Below are 22,510 nucleotides of genomic sequence, written 5' to 3' on the forward strand. Positions count from 1 at the left end.
CAGAGATAGTAGGAACTGCAGATGCTGGAGAATCCGAGACAACAAGGCAATGTTGCTGCAAAGACATTTTACATGCAAGCGCAGGCACCCAACTCACAGGTTGGAGCATGCTGCATCTAAGGGATGTTGGCTTGTTCTCTCAGCGCTCACTCACTTTGAGCCTATCTTGTTGGTCACAGCATCCCTGCCATGTTGTGGCATGTCCCCTCCGTCAGAGTTGGCAGAGTGACAGTGCTTCTGAACTGCCTTGACATTTAGTGCAGATGCAAAGCCAGAAAGTTTGTCATTGTTGTCAGCGGTCACCAGTCAGGTCAAGAGAGACGCCCTTCAGTAAGGCGAGCTCCAACACAGTAAGTCAACAGCAGCTTCCAACACCAAGGCAGGGGCTTGGACACGGTCAGTCAGCTGCTTGGGTGCTCAGGATCAGGATCCTCTCCTTGTAAGGGGTGAGCAGTCGAGTATCAGGCAGGCCAACAGTTATCATGGCTCTCTCTCCATACCCACAGTGGGCTGTTTTCACCTGTAACAGGAGAATCTGCGGTACTGAGGCAGAGGAATGTGGACAGCACAGCTGTTAGTTCTGCTGCAGGTGGGGGAGTTGTAAGTTGAGGGATTCTGAAGGAGTGAGTCACTTCACCTATCCCTCAGTGTTGTCATTTCAAAAATAGATGCATAAAAAATAATGAAACAGCAGAGAGAAACTGGCAGTAAAAACAGAAGTGATGAAGTTCTGGTGTGCGTGACTGGAGTTTGTCATTGAAACAGAGACCATATAACCCTTAAAATCTGATTGTATACGCATTTGACAAGAAGGAGGATAAGGCAATAAGGGAAAACGGTCACTTTAGAACTACCATTTTCGTGTAGAGTAAATGTCAATATTATTGATATAAGTGAATGTCCATGTTTTATTTTGTAACCCTGCTTAATCCTGGATTTACATCCTGATCCTTACTTATTTGTTCCCTTTTGAATCTTTTATCCAAATGGAATATTCTCCGTATCCAAATCTACCAGTGCTTTAATTCCTTTATGCCACAAATGCAAGTATGTAAGACATGTTATAACAAGTTAAATAGTTAAATAGTATTTGTTGAAGTACACAGATTTCTTTGTTCTGAACATAGAAACAAATTGGAAAAAGTTCACTTGAAAGTCAAGAATACGTGGCATAATCTTTGGATACCAAGGAAAGTGTGCAAAAGTGGTTGTATTAATATGAAAGAGTGCATGGTGAAAATGGACCAAAAAACTGGTCTCAGACATATACACGTCCTTGACAAAATAGTTATGTGACCTGAAAGAACATGAAAGCAGTTTAAAAGAAGAATGCACTGTTGCATAATCCATTGAAGTGCTGCCTTCAAAACAAATAAAGAGCTATTAGTCAGGAGATAAGAATTAAAGTAAAATTTATTTTGGGCTTGGACAATTGGTGACTAAGAGTGGAAAATACATAAGAAAAAACCCACAGGATGCACACAGGTGAAGGGAGAGCTGGGAAACCTTTTAAGTTCATAAGTGAAGTGTTGCTGTAATTGAATGTAATGTAACCAGCTAATCATGAGCCAACATCATCAAAGTCCTCAAAGTATAGTTTCAATTTGGAATGAGGGACTATTCCGACAATTCAATGTAAGAAAAAAGGAAAGCACAAAAAAAGAGAGACCAAAGGGGGAGATACAAGACCGATACAGAAGCCAATCTTTTGTTGCCTACCCACTGAGATAACTATGACAGGAAATTCCATATATCACATGTTAGGAAGGGGAGGTCAAACCCCTCTAATAATTAAAATCAAAACACAAACCCCCAATCTGTTATGGCAGGTGTAGAGGTCCCCTTCTAATAATTAAACCTGAAACGTCCAGAGAAGCTTGTCTCACCTCAACTAATCTGTTAAAAAAGAATACTTAAATGAAAGAAAATCCCTGATATTCACTTTATAAGCAACAAGTAACAATTTATTTACTTAACCGGAACAGTGAACAAATTAACAGTACTACTAACAAATTGAACAATTCCCCCTTAACTACTAACTATTCCCTATAGGAACAAAATTCTACTGGTATGCTGTTCCAATAAACACAAGTCCCACCTTATTTAAACCCAAGTAATAAGAAAATGAAATCAAATTTAGACTCTCAAAGCCCATACAGAATGTGTCTTCCAGAATGTTCTGCCTTCTCCACTGTCTCTCCAGTCATAAACGCATTTCTTCCACTCATCCTTCTGTCAGGGATGTTTTCTCTGTGAATTCTTCTGTGAGGACTTTTAGCTAGGAGTGCCATGGTACCTTTATGAATAGATGGTACTTTCCCAGAGAGCTTAGAGATTTCTGTGAGAGCCAGATATTTACTCTTCAGATGGCAGTTCTCTCTCACACCGATTTTCAGAAACCCTTTTCTTATATACCCCAGATGACCTGTCAATTTTCTCATAGTAGAATTGGTCCAAGGTTGTCAAAACCATCAGATTTAAATTCAATTGGTTTTCAATCTCTAAGTGCTTGCTTTAAATTAATTGGCTTATCTTCAAGCTAGTTGCTGAAACATCAAAACAAGCCTAAGGTTTTTAATCACACAGCCAACTGATACGTGTTTCAATTTCAGAAATGGCTGTACCACTTCAGCTGCTTACAGACACATTTTGGTTTCAATCTCCAAGCTTAGAAAAGCACATCACCTCTTAAAGGGACTACACACTCGTACCCCCTATCATTTTTACAAACAGATTCTAACTTCCTGCCTTCCAATTCACAAGTACTTTACACAACTTCGCAACACACATTACAGATATAGCTTCATGCAGAAATGAGGCACTTACGGTCATCTCCCAATTTGGCCACCCAACTCCTCTTTTGTTTCCAAATCGCAGATCAATCCTAAATAGGACCAATACATCAGAAAAACATCTGGTTAAAATGGTCCAGCCAAACAAAAAAATAGAAGAAGGAAGTCAAATGCTCAGTTAGTATGTTTTGTATGATTCGATAACATTAGTCAGACCCCATGGTTGAAGATTTAGGTCTTATTCTTAGTGGCCACTCAACATTTGATATTAATAGCACTAATAGCTTTATGATGTTATTTGGAAAATGTAATCAAGAAACCTGGGAACTGAATTCGCACCTTAGAAATGAACAGATTGGTTAACAATTAGTTACGATATCTGATTAAGCATATTTTCTTATCACAGGGGAGCTGTTGGATATTTGGGTCTCTTATAAATTGCATTTTCCTATCATCTACTGTGTAGTGGGGTCAGTTAGCTCAGCTGGTTTGCAATGCAAAGTGATGCCAACAGTGTGGTTTCAACTCCTGCCCTGGCTGAGAGAGTTTTCCTTCTCCATCTCTTCCCCTCATCTGAGGTATGGTAACCCTCAAGTTAAGAATGAAGCCCTGTGGTCTGGTAGGACTACAGTTACCAAGCGTTTTACTGTCTAGCAAGAGATTTAATTTAACAGTGATTAGAGCAGTATTTTCCAAAATTCTAGCATTTAAAAACAAAAAGAAGCCTTCTAGGGAACACAGAGGTCACGATGCCAATGAAACTAGCATCAGCAATTTATTTGGCACCAAACCCACCTCATTTACACTGTGCATTGAAAATAAGCATAATTGTTCATAGAAACAAAATCAAAATAACTCTCAGGTGAAGGTAGGCAAAGACACAGCATTCATCAAACATCATTAGGAACTGTCCCACGGCTATTGGCTGAGTGAGGTTAGAAAGGTGTTTGGAGGCCAGGAGACAGGAGACCAATATCCCGTCACAAAGTCACTCTTTATTTACACATAGTGAATGCTTGACACTGATCCAGCTTCCTCAGAGCCAGCTCTCAGAATGAGCAGGATGTCTAACATTCCTGTTTATATCTGCCAGCCAGGGCTTCCTGATTGGACCAGATAAACAGCCCCAATCAGGGAACTCATATTCTATGACATTCACCTGGCTGTTACAATCACTAAACTCTCAGTCCTAAATGGCCCGCCCCATATCCTTGACTGTGACCTCTGGTTCTGGACTCCCCAGTCATCAGGAACATCATTCCTGCATTTATGCTGTCTAGTTCTGTTATAGTTTTATTGGTTTCTGTAAGATCACCCTTCATTCTTTTAAACTCCCATGAATATAGTCTCAACCGATCCAAACTCTCTTCATATGTCAGTCCTGCTATCCCAGGAATCAGTCCAGTAAACCTTTGTTACACTGCCTCCATAATCAGAACATCCTTCCTCAGATGAGGAGACCAAAATGGCACACATCCCCTCAGCTAGCTGCCAGTTTTCCTCAGCTAGCTATTCACTATAATATATGTTAAGCTAACAGGCTTATGATTGACTGCTTTCTCTCTCCTTCAGTTTTTGAATTCAGGAATTACATTAGTTGCCTTCTAATCTAATAGAATCTTCTCATCAAGTGAATTTTGAAAATCTTGAAATCAATGCATCAACTATTTCATCAGCCACTTTTTTTTAAGAAGCAGGACCTGGGGGCTTGTCAGCCTGCAATTCCAATAATTTTCAACAGATGACAACCCTGATGACTGTAATTCTTGTGTCCCTCTTTTCCTTTCAATTTCTGATTGCCAGCTGGTTCTGTAATGTTACTTGTTTCCACTACAGTAAAGACTGACATAAAATAACAATTCAACATAATCTTCCATCTCATTATTTCCTTTTATTAATGCCCTGGACTCATTTCCTATAAGACCAACGTTCATTTTGTTAATTTTCTTAATCAGCTGTTGAAACTCTGTCTTTTTTTAATATAAACCCTATTTTCTTCTGAAAAAACTGTAGATGCTGTAAATCAAAAACCAAAATAGAAATTGCTGGAAAAGCTCAGCAAGTCTGGCAGCATCTGTGGAGAGAAATCAGAGTTAATGTTTTGGGTCGAGTGACCCTTTCTGAGGGAGTTCTGAGGAAGCATCACTTGACCCGAAACATTAACTCTGAATTCTCTCCACAGATGCTACCAGATCTGCAGAGTTTTTCCAGCAATTTCACTTTTGTTTCTAATTTCTGCCTCCCTGTTAGTCTTTTAAGTTATTCTTTGTATTTTTTTTAAAATATTCTGCCCCATTGTTTGGCCTGCCATACTTCTTTGCACAATTGTTTGCCTTTTCTGTAGATGCTTGTTTTTAATTCACTTTCAGGATGTGGGTGTTGCTGGCTGTGTCAGCATGTTTGCCCATCCCTGTTTTCCCTTGAGAAATGGGTGCTGGTCTGCCTTCTGCTATACCCATAATGTCAATAAGGGGAGAGTTCCACGATCTTGATTTGTGGACTGTTATCTTTTAGTTGGCTCAGTTAATTGCTAACATTTCTTCTGGTTTGTTTAGAATATCACATACATGCCTTGACTGCGCGTTAGGTTTTGTCCTTTTTTCTCTCCTTTTTGTAATTCATAGTTTAGGTCAATTCCAGTCCAGTTCTGTTTGACATTTCCAGATTAATACCTATCTATTTTGCCTTCTCACTACTCTTTCATTTACCACATGCTTTGGAATCTGAACCCAATATTTAGTTTAAAACATTTTCTACTTACCTAGTTACTCAGCTCTGAGAAACAGCAGTCCCAGGACGGTTCACTGTAGACCATAGCCCACACTTCTTAAAAGTCTTTATTTATACCTATCATCTGTTCCTAATTTCCACTAGGTCTTGTTGTGAAGTTGTTAGAGTACTTGTGAATCGGAAGGCAGGAAGTTAGAATTTATAGAAATGATATTGGGTAAGAGTGCATAGTCCCTTTAAGAGGTGATGTGCTTTTCTAAGCTTGGAGATTGAAACCAAAATGTGTCTGTAAGCAACTAAAATGGTGTAGCCAGTTCTGAAATTGAAACATGTATTGATTGGCTGTGTGATTGGAAACCTGAGGCCTGTTTTGATGTTTTGTCAACTAGCTGGAATCAGCCAATTAATTTAAAGCAAGCACTTAGAGATTGAAAACCAATTGAATTTAAATCTGATGGTTTTGACAACCTTGGACCAATCTTATTATGAGAAAATTGACAGGTCATCTGGGGTATATAAGAAAAGGGTTTCTGAAAATCGGTGTGAGAGAGAACTGCCATCTGAAGAGTAAATATCTGGCTCTCACAGAAATCGCTAAGCTCTCTGGGAAAGTACCATCTATTCATAAAGGCACCACAGCACTTCTAGCTAAAAGTCCTCACAGAAGAATTCACAGAGAAAACATCCCTAACAGAAGGATGAGTGGAAGAAATGCATTTATGACTGGAGAGACAGCGGAGCCGGCAGAACATTCTGGAAGATGCATTCTGTATGGGCTTTGAGAGACTAAGTTTGATTTAGTCTTCTTGTTACTTGGGTTTAAATAAGTGAGACTTGTGTTTATTGGAACAGCATACTGGTAGAATTATGTTCAGTTAGGGAATAGTTAGTAGTCAAAGGGGAATTCTCCAATTTGTCAGTAGTTCTGTTAATTAAATTAGGGTTAAATAAGTAAATTGTTACTTGTTGCTTTCAAGTGAATATCAGGGATTTTTTTTCATTTAAGTACTCCTTTTTAACAGGTTAAGTGAGGTGAGGCAAGCTTCTCTGGGTGTTTTGAGTTTAATCATTAGAAGGGGACATCTACACTTGCCATAACAGATTGGGGGTTTGTGTTTCAATTTAAATTTTCAGAGGGGTTTGATCTCCCCTTACTAATAGTTTCAGGCATGAGTTATAAAGAAAGGTTGGATAGCAAGGATGTTTTTCATTGGAGCCTATGAGGTTGAGAGGCGCCCTGATAGAAGTTTAAAAAATAATGAGATTGATAAAGTTAATGGCAGTTGTCTTTTCCCTAGGATAGGGGATTTCAAGACTGGTGGACACATCTTTAAGGTGAGGGGACAGAGATTTAAAAAAGACAGAAGGGGTAGTTTTTTTTACAGAGGGTGGTTTGAGTTTGGAATGAACTTCCAGAGGAAGCAGTGGATGCTCGTACAATTATAATGTTAAAAAGACTTTTGGATAGATACATGAAAAGGAAAGATATGGGCCAGGAGCAGGCAGGTGGGACTGGTTTAGTATGAGATTATGGTCAACATGGACTGGTTGGGCTGAAGGGTCTGTTTCTATGCTGCATGACTGTATGAATCTTTGCTTTCCAGACCTTGCCATATGGTTACTTCAGTGCCGAAGGATGGGAACCCAATTCTCCCACATCAGTCTTTAAGCCATATTTTCATTTCTCATCTGATTTGTCCAATGCCAATTTGTATGTGGCTCAGATAATAATCCTAATATTATTACCTTCTGAGGTTCCACTTTTTAAGCTGACGCCCAGCTCCTCATACTGACTGAAGAAGGGTAGATGGGTACAAATTTGGAGTAATTTTGTATGCAGAATGTTCTGGGGCATGGTGTATGGGAGGTAGCAAGCAGCTTAGGCAAGGAGTTTGTTGAGATACACCATTATAAGGAAACAGTTTGTGCAGCTGAGGTAGTTTTATTGCACATCTCGGCCTTCCTGCTCCTCTGATGCTGCTCGGCCTGCTGTGTTCATCCAGCTCTACACCTTGTTATCTCAGTTTAAAAGTCTAAATATATTGGCTATGTGTTCATGTTGTTCAAACAGGCCACATGTGGATCAAGGTTACACCTTGGATGGACGGTAGGGGACGGGGGAGCGCTGCTTTTTGTCATTTACATAGATGATTTGGATGTGAATATAGGAAGTACGTTTGCAGATGACATCAGAATTAGTGGCAGATTTTCATGTTGGGATGCATGTTTAACTATAATCTGTTCTGTTCTCAGTGTAAGAGGCTCTTGTTGTGTGTGATGGGCTGTCACTAACAGTGTAATTTCCGTGAGAGTCCTGGGATCAGGTTTCCTTTGTCTGCAAATCAGGTGGCCAGTAAACTATACACCTGCTTTTCTTAGGTGAAGCAGAGATTAATTTCTTAGTGAATAAGTAGTAGATCACAACGTTATTTCACTCAGAATGGTTTCTAGCATGTACCATCAACCAATGTATCTTGTAAGTTTCTTCTGAACAATTCCAATCTTTATCTGTCAATTTGATGGTACATCTTGCTTGTCAGTTTTATGAGAATTCAACCCTTTGTTTCTGAGCTGTACTTGTCAATGATATTGCTTCATTGTGTGGAGTCTAAGAGTCAATATGAGCCAGTTTCACCAGTTAGCCACACAAACTTAACCCTGTCTCTCTTTTAGCATTATCTTATCAACAAATTCTTTTATGAAAGCGACAAGGAGTGAGTTTTTTTACATGACATTTTTCTGCTTAATACTTTGATTTGAAACATAAGAAGATGGCTTGTATTTGTGATAGGGCTATGTTGCTGTGTGCAAAGCCTGTCACTAATGGGATTATGTTCCCTCGAACACAGATTTTTTTTGTCTACAAATTACACATGAAGTGACTTGAACACCTGGAAAAGGGACATATTTATTGCAATGTGATTTCCGTCAGTGCACTTTGTGGAACCTTCTGAAGCCAGAGGTACACAGATGTGTGCACATTTTTTAAGGAAGCACACGTTGGCATTCAAGTGATTGTAACACAGGGGCACCAGACTTATTCTGGGGACTGGAGATTGTTTATGAGGTGCAACTAAGTAGGCTAAGTTTGGATATCCTGTATTGCATGTGAATAAAGAGGTATGTTATTACCAAAGACACTGACAGGATTGATGTTGGCAGCTATCTTTGCTTACAGGAATCTGTAATAATGGATCAATCTCAGAACTATAGAACAGCTTGAGTGACTGAGAGAAGTAGAAATGTCTTCACTTAAATACCTGTGAATCTGTGATCATTTCCATCTCAAGAACTGAATCTCTGACTGTATTCCAAAAAAATGGTTTGCAATACTAAGGGGATCAAAAAAGTTCCAAAAACTGGATGAGTACTCAGAAGTCAACAATGATGTGACTAAAATGAACTGCGGATACTGGAAAGTTGAAACAAAGCAGAAAATGCTGCAGAAAGCTAGCCGATCTGGCAGCATCTGTGGAGAGAGAAACAGAGTTAATGTTTCGTGTCTGATGTGATTCTTCCTCAAAACAATGGCAGGGTAAAGTTTATAATTGGGGGAAGGGTAATTACAATTCAGTTAGGCAAGAACTGGGTAACATAAATTGGGAACAGATGCTGTCAAGGAAGAGCACCACAGAAATGTGGAGATTGTTTAAGGAATGCATACTGCATGTGCTCAATATGTTGTCCGTAGCAGGCAGAGAAGATGCGGTCGGGTGAGGGAGCCATGGTTCTCAAGAGAGGTCGAACGACTGGTTAAGAGGAAGAAGGAGGCTTATGTAAGGTTTAGGAAAAGAGGAATGGAAAAGGGTCTAGAGGGATACAAGTTAGCCAGGAAGGAGCTGAAGAAAGGGCTTAAGGAGAGCTAGAAGGGGGCATGAGAAAACCTTGGCGGATAGGATCAAGGAAAACTCCAAGGCTTTTTACACGTATGTGCAGAACAAGAGAATGACCAGAGAAAGGGTAGGGTCGATCAAAGATTGTAAAGGGAATTTTTGCACAGTCTAAAGAGATAGGAGAGGTCCTTAATGAATACTTTTCTTCAGTATTCACAACTGAGAGGGACCTGGTTGTAGGGGAGGACAGTGTGAAACAGGCTGGTAGGCTAGAGGAGGTGGATGTTAGTAAAGATGTGCTAGGAATTCTGAGGAAGTTGAAGAGAGAAGTCCCCTGGGCCTGATGGGATTTATCCAAGGATTCTATGGGAAGTGAGGAACGAGATCGCAGGGCCTTTGGCAATGATCTTTTCGTCCTCACTGTCCACGGGTATAGTGCTGGAAGATTGGAAAGACGCAAACGTCATTCCCTTGTTCAAAAAAGGGAACAGGGATAACCCTGGAAATCACAGGCCAGTTAGTCTTTCTTCAGTGGTGGGCAAATTATTGGAAAGGCTCTGACAGACAGGATTTATGATCACTTGGATAGGCACAGTTTGATTCGTGATAGTCAGCATGGATTTTTGAGGGGTAGATCATGCCTCACAAACCTTATTGAATTCTTTGAAGAGGTGACCAAACACGTGGATGAAGGTGGAGCAGTGAATGTGGTATACATGGATTTAAGTAAGGCGTTTGATAAGGTTCCCCATGGTAGGCTCATGCAGAAGGTAAGGAGGCATGGGATAGGGGGAAATGTGGCAGATTAGATTCAGAATTGGCTGACCCTTAGAAGGCAAAGGGTGGTAGTGGATGGAAAATATTCAACATGGTGCTCAGTTACGAGTGGGTTACCACAAGGATCTGTTCTGGGTCCTCTTCTATCTGTGATTTTTGTAAATGCTTTGGATGAAGGAGTGGAAGGGTGGATTAGCAAGTTCGCGGATGATACAAAGGTGGGTCCCGTTGTGGGAAGTGTGGAGGGCTGTTCTGGGTTACAAAGGGACATTGATAGAATTCAGAGCTGGGCTGAAGTGGCAGATGGAGTTTAACCCTGAAAAGTGTGAGGTGTTTAATTTTGGAAGGACAAACTTGAAAGCAGAATACAAGGTTAACGGAAAGATTCTTGGCAGTGTGGAGGAGCAGAGGGATCTTGGGGTTCACGTTCACAGTTCCCTGAAAGCTGCCACCCAGGTGGATAGTTGTTAAGAAGGCGTATGGTGTGTTCGCTTTCATTAATAGAGGGATTGAGTTCAAGAGCCGTGAAGTTATGCTGCAGCTGTACAAAAGCCTGGTTCGGCCACACCTGGAGTATTGTGTCCAGTTCTGGTTGCCTCATTACAGGAAAGATGTGGAAGCATTAGAAAAGGTACAGAGGAGATTTACCAGGATGTTGCCTGGAATGGAGGGAAGGTCTTATGAGGAAACGTTGAGAGAGCTAGGGCTTTTCTCTTTAGAACAACGATGGATAAGAGGTGACTTGATAGAGGTGTACAAAATGATCAGAGGTATAGATAGAGTAGACAGCCAGAGAATTTTTTCCTAGGGTGGAGGTAGCTTTTACGAGGGGACATACCTTTAAAGTGAAAGGAGGTAGATATCGGGGAGATGTCAGAGGTAGGTTCTTTACTCAGAGTGGTAGGGGCGTGGAATGCATTGCCGGAGAGGGTAGTGGAGTCGGCCTCATTAGGGGCATTTAAGCGACTATTAGATAGGCATATAGATGATAATATAAGGTAGCGGTGGAGGTTAGATAGACCTTAGGTTTAGGGTAAAAGTTCGGCACAACATCGTGGGCGGAAGGGCCTGTGCTGTACTGTTCTATCTTCTGTAGAAGGGAATGATCAGCAGCTGCATAAGGTTCAGAGATTATGGGAATTGATCTGGATAGTCATGCAAGTATTAGTCATAAGGGAAGGCTTGGGTGCTAGGAGTAAATTGTAGGGACAGATAAGCCCTGAAGATAACATGGAAGTGAAAGTCTTGTTGAAATTAGAGAACTCAGCACCTCTCGAGAAATTAAGCTGCAACTTGGTCTTACAGTAAATGGAGTCATAGAGACATTCAGCATGGAAACAGATCCTTCGGTCCAACTTGTCCATACTGACGAAGTCCCATTTGCCTGTGTTTGGCCCCTCTAAACCTTTCCTTTCCCGTCTGTTAAATGTTGTAACAGTACCTGCATCTACAACTTCATATAGCAGTTCAGTTTTCCCAATTATTTGCTGTACTTATAAACTAAACTTTGGTGATTATTGTACTTGGACACCCAGATCCCTCTGCTTCTCAGAGCTGTGTAATCCCTCACCATTTAGATAATATGCTTTTATTTTTTCTTCCAAAATGGAAAATTTCACATTTTCCTACAACAAGACTAACACCGTAAAGCTAACATGAAACAAAATAATTAAAATAAATACTTAAAGCACATAGCCGTAGTTTAAAAAAAAGTATAAATTTGATGCATGTTCTTCTAGCATTCAATAACCACAGTAAATGCTATGATATATAGAATTTATTCTAAGTAATTAAGAAAATAATTAAAGTATATAAACTAAATTGCATAAGTAGCATTTTGAATTTTTGTTGGTGATGAGAAAGAGGCAAATATGAAGTCTACTTTCTTCAGTGCCTGCATCCCTCCCACCAACTATGGCTATCAGCAACAGATAAGTGGATTATTTATTATAAAAATCCTTCATGTGGAACAGGAAGATCTACCTGGGGCACAATTAGTGCTTTCTCTGCTGTGCCAGTCCTTCATTGTAGCCCATTCCTACATTCACCCACCTTTTGACCCCAAAATTGAACGAGCAGTGTTTGAAGAAGAACTCATCATAGAGCCATTTCCAGCACCAGCAGCTGACACCCAATACACTAATGGAGCCCACCACCCAATTTCCATTCTTGAGCCTAACGTCAGTGATTTTTGGTTTGCACTGCATGAGTGCTTGACTTGAGAGTAGGCCTGGATAAAAATCTAGTCTTCAACCTCCTGATCTCTGAACATTCAGAGTTGTGTCCAATTTTATTTTTCAGGAAGGCAACAATAGGAATTTGTAGGATGCAGCAGTGTCATTGAATTATTTGCCTAATTTTATCAGTGTTTACCCAATCTTGGTGCTGCTTTGGGTTCTTGTCCAGATGCAGCGAGTAACAGAGTCAGGGACGAAGCTATTCAAAGAAGTGGGATTTAGCAGATCCTATTAAAATATTAAGAAGATTTTTTAAAAAAGTTATTTCAACATTTTTCATTTTTAATTTATATTTTGTTGAGGCAATGGCAGAGAGTTATTGCCACAGTGTACTTCAGATAGAAATCGGTAATAAAAAGCTGAAAACGCTGGGGACACTCAGCAGGTCAGGCAGCAGCTGTTGAGAGAAACAGATTCAATGTTTTAGGTCTTGATGACCAAAGGTACTTTGACATATAACAACAAAAAATGTATCAGAGATACATTTGATTTGATCATCAACTTCAGAGACATTGAGAGAGACAACATGTGTACAGGGCAGCAGCATCGCTCCTTGTCGGTGTGAAGCCCAGGGGCAACTGGAACATCCCAGGAAATTAACTTAATTGGCCAATAAGTACTACGTGTAAGGAACAGCATGTTACTAACCAGCTGAGGACACTATACTTAGAGTCAATTTTTAGGCATCTGGGAGCCATAAGCTTCACTCGCTGGCCAGCATTTGTTGCTCATCCCTTGCTGCGATGGCTCGGTAGGCCATTTCAGAGAACAGTTGAAAGGCAACCACTTTGCTGTGGGTCTAGAGTCACATGTCAGCCAAACCAGCTGAGGATGACAGATTTCCTTCCCTGAAGGACATTAGTGAGCCAGATGGGTTTTTCCAACTATCCTGGTCATCAGTTGATTCTTAATTCCAGATTTTTTTAAAACACAAACCAATTCCATCATCTACCATGGTGGGATTCAAACCTAGGTCCCCAGAACATTAGCTGAGTCTCTGGATTAATAGTCCAGTGATAATACCACTAGGCTATCACCTTCCCCACATGAATGAGCAACAGTGAGGCTTTCACCCTCTCAAACCAGCTTGAAAGTTTCAGCAAAATCATGGCTAATCTGATTGTGACCTCAAAGCTGCATTCCTGCCTATTCCTGATACCCTTTCACAAGAATTGCTCAACAAGAACTTCAAGGAGTCTGCTTCCACCACCTTTTCAAGAAGAGTTCCAAAGATTCTTAACACTCAGTGAAAAAACATTCACCTCATACCCATTTTAAGTGAGTCACCCCTGATTCTTAAACTGTGTCTCCTCGTTTCAAATTCTCCCATAAATGGAAACATCCTCTCCACATTTACCCTGTCAACACCACGCAAGGTCTTTTAGGTTTCAATCAGGTGACCTCTTGCTATTCTAAACTCCAGCAGATCCAAGCCTAGTCCATCCAGCCTTTCCTCATCAGACAACCCATTCATTCCAGGTGTTATTCTGATAAACCCTCTCTGAGCTCATTCCATCACATCTACGTTCTCCCTTAAATGAGGTGACGAGTCCTGTACATAGTATTCTGGATGTGGACCCATGAGCTCCCTGAATAACTGAAGCATAACCTTCTTACTTTTTGAGTTGAATTCCCCTTGGGGAGGGGTATGTTGATATTTTTGGACTGCAAAGTTGAACGTTATTTCTTTATTTTTCTGCCTTTGTGTTCTACGTTTTGGTTTATTTTCTGTATTTAAAGAGAGCACTGGAGAGTGGCAACACTGTACAACACATTTCGCTGTATCATGTAACAAAATACACATGAAAATAAATAAAATATATAATTAAAATAAATAAGGAGGTGCTTGGGTGTTTTGAAAAGCATTAAGGTAGACAAGTCCCCAGGACCTGATGGGCAGAGAAATGGCAGATGGAATTAAATCCAGACAAATGCAAGGTGATGCAATTTGGGAGTGCTAATGTAGGAGGGAGGTATACAGTGAATGACAGAACCCTTAGTGGTATCAGCATACAGAAGGATCTAACATACAGGTCCACGGTTTCCTGAAAGTGGCAACATAAATGGATAAGGTAGTCAAGAAGGCATATGGCATGCTGGCCTTCATCATTCAGGGGCACACAGTATAAAAACTGGCAAGCCATGTTGCAGCTGTATACAACTTCAGTTAGGCCACATTTGGAGCACTGCATACAATTCTGCTTGCCACACTACCAGTAGGACGTGGAAGCTTTGGAGAGGTTACAGAAACAATTTACCAGGATGTTGCCTGGATTAGAGGGTATTAGATATGATGAGAGATTGGACAAACTTAATTTGTTTTCACTTGAATGTCAAAAGATGAGGTGCGATCTGATAGAAGGTTACAAAATTATGAGAGACATGAACAGAATGGATCCTCAGAGTCTTTTCTACCAGGGTAGAAATGTCAAATACCAGGTGACACAGGTTTAAGGTAAAAGAGGTTACATTTAAAGGAGATGTGAGAGGCAATTTTTTTTTTTCACACAGAGGATGGCAAGTGCATGGAATGTGCTGCCAGAGGAAATGGTGGAGGCAGATACATTAGCAATGTTTAAGAGGTATCTTGACAGATTTATAAATGCGCATTGGGGGTTATGGACAAAAATATTTTAGTTTAGAAAGGCATTGTGTGTCAGCGCACTCTTGGTGGGTCAAAGGGCCTGTTCCTGTGTTGTACAATTCTTTGTTCTTTGTCCTCTTATCTATGATAGATATGCAAGCCACAGAGAGAATGCGATGAAGTTTCACCACATTAATACCTCTGGTGGCAGGATTGTTTTATGATAAGAGATTGATGATGCTGGGTATGTATTCCCTGGAGTGACTTCATTAAAGCTTACAAAATTCTTTCAGGTTGAGTATAGATGAGATATTTAACTGGCTGGTCAATCTAAAACCAAGAGATAGAACCTCAAAATAAAGGGCAGACCATGTAAGACTAAGACAAGGAAGAACTCGCCACTCAGATGGTGGTGAATCTTTGGCATTCTATAACCCAGAAGACTGTGGAAGTTCAATCATTGAGCATGTTCAAGACAGAAATTGATGGATTCCTGGAGACTAGTGATATTAAGGCAACTGGAGATAATACAGAAAAGTGGTGCTGAGGTAGTTGATCAACCATGATCTAATTGAATAGCCAAAAAGTCTTGATGAGCTGAATACTATTCCTTTTACTCCATTCCTCAAACAAATGTTAGTCAGCTAAATTACAATATTGAAACTACAATAAATACCTCAAACTGGAATAGGACTAATGCCTCTGCAAATATTGTTGCTAAAGTTTGCTTCTGTTTTACATCTAGGTAAAAGGTGGCAGGCATACCATTTTTAACTTCTGATTTTCAGATCTAACTAGTTCAGACAGTAATTGAAATGAATAAACTGTTAAAACTTCACTTATGCTGGAATGGAAAACCACTAACATCAAATGGTGTGCATAGGTGAGACCTGTGGAGAGATATTTTTAAAAATGGTGGCAACAGTGACAGCCAAAATTCTGTAAGGCCAGCAGTGAGTAAAAATCTGTGGTAGCAGCAGGAAGTACAAAAATAGAATGAGATCAGCAGCAAGCATAGAAGATCCCCAGCAGCAGTAAGAGTCAGAACAAAGTAGGAGCAGAAAAGTGTAGGAAGTGCACAGGCTCACCAATCATGCTCAAAATAAATTAACACAGTGTCAGAGTGAAATAGATGAGCAGGCAAACAGGAAGCTGGAAGAACACAGCAAGCCAGGCAGCATCTGGAGGAAAGGAGAAGTCAATGTTTCAGATATTACCCATCAGCAGGACTGGATGTGGGGGTAGTGGGAGCTGCAGATAAAGAGGGTAGAGGAGTGGGGGTAGTGAAATGGTGGTGATAGGTGGACACTGGGAGGGTACTAGGTACGACCTGGTTGGTCGATGAGAGGATGAATCTGGTTGGTGGCTGGTGGAAGGGAGGGTCAGAAGGTGGAATGGAAGGGAGGAGGCAGGGCTGGAAAGGGAGCCAAGGAATGGGTGGGAAGATTATTCGAAATTGGGAGAACTCAATGTCAAGTTCTCTGGGCTGTAGGATGTCCAGACGGAAGGTAAGGTGTTGTTCCTCAAATTTGCATTCTGAGTCGCTGCGACACTGGAGGAGGCTGAGGATAGACATGTCAGAGGGGGATTCCAGGGGTGGGAAAGGGGGTGGTTTTGAAATGGGCAGTGAGGCTAGGCTGGCCGTTACGCGTCAGGCGGAGATGCACAGTGAAACGGTCACATAGTCTATGTTTGGTCTCATTGATGTAGAGAAGACCACGTCGGAAGCACCGGATGCAATAGACTAGGTTGGAGGAGATGCAGGTGAAGCTCTGTCTCACCTGGAAGGGCTGTTTCGGGCCCTGGAGGGAGGTGAGGGAGGTGGTGTGTGGGCAGGTGTTGCATCTTTTACAGTTACAGGGGAATGTACCGAGTGGGTTGGAGTGGTTGATGGGGAGTGTGGCACGAACAAAGAAGTGGTGAAGGGAACGGTCCTTGCAGAAGGCAGAGAATGGTGGGGAGGGGAAGATATTTCGGATGGTGGGGTCTAATTGGAGTTGGCAGAGTGTTTGAGGACAATACGTTGGATGCAGAGGCTGGTGGGGTGAAAAGTAAGGAAAGGGCGGCCCTATCTTTATTATGTTTGAAGGGAGGTGTGTGGTTTAGAGTTGTGAAGCGGGGAATGGAGGAAGTGTGGTGGAGGGCTGTTTGGATGACAGACAGGGGAAAAAAAGCATTGTTTGAAAAAGGGGGAAATTCAGGATGCTTGGGCATGGAATGTCTCCTTGTCAGAGCAGATGCGATGGAGTCTGAGGAATTGGGAAAACAGATGGAGTTTTTGCAGGATACAGGGTGGGAGGAGATATAGTCTAGGTAGTTATTGGAGTCTGTGGGTTTCTAGTAAATGTCAGTCCATAAACTGCTGCCAGAATTGGGAACAGAGAGGTCAAGAAAGGGGAGGGAGGTATCAGAGATAGACCAAGTGAATTTGATGGTGGGGTGAAAGTTGGTAGTGAAGTCAATGAACTGGTCCATGTCAGCCTGGGTGCAGGATGCAGCACTGACGCAGTCATTGATGTAACGGTGAAAGAGCTGGAGAGCAGTATTGGTGTAAGTACTGAAGTGGGATTGTTCGACATAACCGATGAACAGGCAGGCGTAGCTGGAGCCAGTGCGAGTGCCCATGACAATCCCCTGGATTTGAAGAAAGCAGGAAGAGTTGAAGGAAAAGTTATTGAGGGTGAGGACTAGTTCGGCGAGGTGGAGGATGGTATTGGTTGGGGGGTGACTGGATGGGTCTGTTGGCGAGGAATAAACTGAGGGCGTGTAGGCCATCCTTATGAGATATGGACGCGTTAAGGGATGTACATCCATAGTAAAGATGAAGCGCTGGGAGCCAGGGAACTGTAAGTTTCCAAAGAGGTGGAGGGCGTGGTTTGTGTCCTGGATATAGGTGGGGAGTGCCTGGACCAAGGGGGAGAGAATGGAATCAAAGTAGGAAGAGATGGATTCGGTGGGGCAGGAGCATGCAGAGACGATGGGTTGGCTGAGGTTGTTGGAATTGTGGACCTTGGGGAGCAGGTAGGACCGGGCAGTGCGGTGCTTGGGGACTATTTGGCTGGAGACAGTGGAGGGGAGGTTATCGGAAGTGATGTGGTCATGGACGGTGTGGAAGACGGTGGTTTGGTGGGCCAAGGTGGGGTTGTGGTCAAGGGGGAGATAGGACGTGGTGTCGGAGAGTTGGCGTTCGGCCTCTGTGACATAGACATCCATCCTCCAGACCATCACTGCCCCACCCTTGTCAGTGGGTTTGATGGTGAAATGGAGATTGGTGCAGAGAGACTGGAGTGTTGCACGTTCGGAGGGGGAGAGATTAGAGGGGGGTGGAGAAAATCACCCATTCGAATATCTCCCCCTCCGAACGTGCAGCGCTCCACTCTCTCTGCACCAATCTCCATTTCACCATCAAATCCACTGACAAGGGTGGGGCAGTGGTGGTCTGGAGGATGGACTTCGAGGTCTCAGAGGCCGAACGCCAACTCTCTGACACCACGTCCTACCTCCCCCTTGACCACAACCCCACCTTGGCCCACTAAACCACCGTCTTCCACACCGTCCATGACCACATCACTTCCGGTAACCTCCCCTCCACCGCCTCCAGCCTTATAGTCCCCAAGCCCCGTACTGCCCGGTTCTACCTGCTCCCCAAGATCCACCAGCCCAACCGCCACAGCCGACCCATCGTCTCCACATGCTCCTGCCCCACCGAATCCATATCCTCCTACCTTGACACCATTCTCTCCCCGTTGGTCTAGGTACTCCCCAGCTACATCTGGCACACAAGCCACACACTCTACCTCTTTGGGTACTTCCAGTTCCCTTTACTATGAATGTACAATCCCTAAACATGTCCATACCACACAAGGATGGCCTACAGGCCCTCAGTTTTTTCCTCTCCAACAGACCCACCCAGTCATCCCCACACCCCCCACCCACACCCTCCTCTGCATCGCTGAACTAGTCCTCAATAACTTTTCCTTCAATTCTTCCCACTTTCTTCAAATCCAAGGGGTAGCCTTGAGCAATCACATGGGCCCCAGCTACTCCAGCCTGTTTGTTGGTTATGTCGAACAGTCCCTCTTCAGTACTTATACAGGTACTGTTCCCCAACTCTTCCACCGTTACATCAACCCCGCCATTACATCAATGACTCCATCAGTGCTGCACTCTGCACCAAGCTGAACTAGAGAAGTTAATTGACTTCGCTAACAACTTCCTCTTCACCCTCAAATTCACTTGGTCTATCTCAGACACCTCCCTCCCTTTCCTTGACCTTTCCATTTCCATTCCTGGCGACAGTTTATGGACCAATATTTACTTTAAACCCACAACTCTCATAACTACCTAGACCATACTTCCTCCCACCCTGTGTCCTGCAAAAACTCCATCCTGTCTTCCCAATTCCTCCGTCTCTGTCACATCTGCTCAGAGGAGGAGATGTTCCACTCCCAAGCATCCCGGATGTTCACCTTTTTCAAATAACGCTCTTTTTCCCCCTCTGTCATCCAGACAGCCCTCCACCCCACCTCCTCCATTCCCCGCTCCACAGATCTTAACCACCCACCTCCCTTCAAACATAATAAAGATAGGGTCACCCCTTCCTCACAACACCAGCCTCCGCATCCAACGTATCATCCCCAAACACTTCCGCCAACTCCAATTAGACCCCACCACCCACAACATCTTCCACTCCCCACCCCTCTCTGCTTTCCACAAGGACCATTCCCTTCACCACTTTCTGTTTGTGCCACACTCCCCACCAGCCACTTCAAAACCCCCACCCCCGGTACCTTCCCCTGTAATCGTAAAAGATGCAACACCCACCCACACACCACCTCCCTCATCTCCATTCTGGGCCCTAAACAGTCCTCCCTGGTGATACAAAGTTTCACCTGCATCTCCTCCAACCAAGTCTATTGCATCCGGTGCTCCCAATGTGGTCTTCTCTACATCGGTGAGACCAAACGTAGACTAGATGATCGTTTCACTGAGCATCTCCAACTGACTCGTAATGGCCAAGCTAACCTCCTGGTCACCACCCATTTCAACACCCCCATCCCCCCAAGCCCCCTCCGACATGTCCATCCTTGGCCTCCTCCAGTTTTGCAGCGACTCTGAACGCAAATTTGAAGAACAACGCCTTATCTTCTGCCTGGGCACACTACAGCCCAGAGGACTTAACATTGAATTCTCCAATTTCAAATAACCTTCCCACCCACTCCCCGGCTTCCCTTCCAGCCCCACCTCCTCCCTGCCATTTCACCTACTGACCCTCCCTTCCAGTCACCAACTGGATTCATCCCTCCCATTGACCAATCAGGTCATACCTACTACTAGTGTCCACCTATCACCACCATTCTGCTACCACCCCTCCATGCGCTCTTTATCTGCAGCTCCCCCCTACCCCCACATCCAGTCCTGAAGAAGGGTAATATCCGAAACGTTGGCTGTTCCTTTCCTCCAGATGCTGCCTGGCTTGCTGTGTTCTTCCAGCCTCCTGTTTGTCTACCTTGGATTCCAGCAACTGCAGTCTTTTTTTGTCTGTAAAATAAATGAGTAATTAGTTGATGAATACTTGTCCTCCTCTTTCTTGAAACACCAAGCTACAAAATTACAAATTTCAATTGTGTGATTCTGACAACAAGCATATGAATAAATGTATAAGAACAGAGCAGATAGAGAGGCACTAATTTTCTGCCGCTGTAGGTTTATCTTGCATGGGGGAGATAAAAATATTGTAAGGAAAATTTTAGTTTACCTATTTAAAGTTCTGACTACAATTACAAATAATTATTGAGTAATACTTCTAAGCTTGAAATCAATACATCAAATTAAACTCAATAAAGATGGAAAGGCAAATGATGTGTGGCAGCTATAGCTTTGGAGACCTGTAGACACTATCACAATCCACAGTCAGTGTCTGCAGCTCAGATGGGTTAAAACCTGGGCATTAAATACTGCATTATCTACAGAATTTGTTCCTCCAGGCTGTCACAACACTTTGGTTAAGTACTTCTGATACTGTCTATGGTAAGGGGCAGATGAGTGTGATATAAAGCCCAATGGCAGAAAGGGTGAGCTTTGAAACTGCCTAACAGGTACACAGGGCACCAACAACATTGGGAGGTCTAAAAATGAAATCATGAGCAGCTATGAGCTGAATTAAAAAGCACAGATTACTTTACTTTAGGCACATTAGAACAGAGTAGACAAGATCAGAGAGTTGAATGTGTGGGTCAAAGACCATGAAGAGGGAATGGTTTTTGATTCCTTGGATACTGGCGCCAGTATCGAGGATGAGAGAACTGAACCATTGGGACAGTCTTTACCCCCTCTCAGTTTACCTGGGCCGGTGTGCTAGCGACTCATATATCTATGGCGTAGAGTGGACTTTGTCAAAACGTTTGGCGTTGGGGTTAGGGTTGGGTTGAGGGTTCATGTGAATGAATTTTTGGAATGTTAAGGAGAAAGGAAAAAATAATAGTGAAGGATAATGGCATTGGGAATGGGAATTAGAGAATGACTAGAAAGGACAAAGTCTTCAAATAGAAACATGCAGCATTAAATCAGGTCAGAATAGGGGAAAATGGCTTTAAACTAACAGAGAGGGTGGATGGAAAAAGGTCCATCTGAAGGGAGATTCACGAATTCAAAGACAGAGTTTGAGATAGTGGAAATATTTATTTGATGAGACTGCATGTACAATCCTGTGTGCAATTTTATTCTCCCATATGTTGTTCTCTCATAGGCAATTAAGAAAGCAAACAATACAGGTGGATTCCAAAATAAATAGAGAGAGAAGGGGTAGGGCTGGGGAAGGTAGGTGGGATGGTGATAGGTGAGCGCAGGTAGGTAGTGGTGGGGATTGGTCAGTGAGGAGCAGATAGGTGACCTGCACTCACCTATCACAATCCCACCTATCTTCCCCAGCCTCACCCCTCCTCTCTCTATTTATTTCGGAGCTCCATTCCCCCTCCCCCATTTGTGAAGAAGGGTCCCGACCCAAAACGTCAACTTTCCTGCTCCTCTGATGCTGCCTGGCCTGCTGTGTTCCTCCAGCTCCACACTGTATTATCTCTGACTCCAGCATCGGCAGTTCTTCCTACCTCTGAGTACAGGTGGGTTGGTGTACAAGAATAAAAAATGTTTTTCAATATTTGTATGAGGCTATAATGAGATCACACCTAGAATACTGTGTGCAATTAGCCTCCATTTTCAATAAAGGCTATGTTTGCATTGAAGGCATTTTAGTGAAATTTCACTAGACTGCTCCCCGGAATGAGGAGATTTTCCTACTATGAGAAGCTATCTAAATTAGGCTTATTTTCTCAGGAATTTTGAAGAATGAGATGAGATCTCATTGAAACATTCAAAAAATGAAGGGGGTTGACAGGGCACATACAGACATGATATTTCTCTTACCTGTTATTTAGAATACGGAGCACAGTTTCAGAATAAGTGGTCAATTAATTAGAACTAACATGAGGAGAAATTTCTTTACTCAAAAAGTTGTGAATCTCTGAAGTTCTTTACCCCAGAAGGTGAACCATCACTTCA

At 42.6% G+C, this 22,510-nt stretch overlaps 1 protein-coding gene across 2 annotated transcripts in view; it reads right to left on the bottom strand.

Annotated features, from left to right (window-relative positions):
- The window catches only part of LOC109935547 (4-galactosyl-N-acetylglucosaminide 3-alpha-L-fucosyltransferase 9-like), an 83,599-nt gene that overhangs the window by 52,531 nt on the left and 8,558 nt on the right, over positions 1-22,510 (bottom strand). For both annotated transcript variants that reach the window (XR_007262181.1, XM_048597525.1), the window contains exon 2: positions 2,827-2,884. The gene's annotated coding sequence lies outside the window, so the exon portion shown is untranslated. The remainder of the gene's footprint in view (positions 1-2,826; positions 2,885-22,510) is intronic.

This window comes from Rhincodon typus, chromosome 5 (assembly GCF_021869965.1).
Source record: "Rhincodon typus isolate 14 chromosome 5, sRhiTyp1.1, whole genome shotgun sequence".
Taxonomy (NCBI): domain Eukaryota; kingdom Metazoa; phylum Chordata; class Chondrichthyes; order Orectolobiformes; family Rhincodontidae; genus Rhincodon; species Rhincodon typus.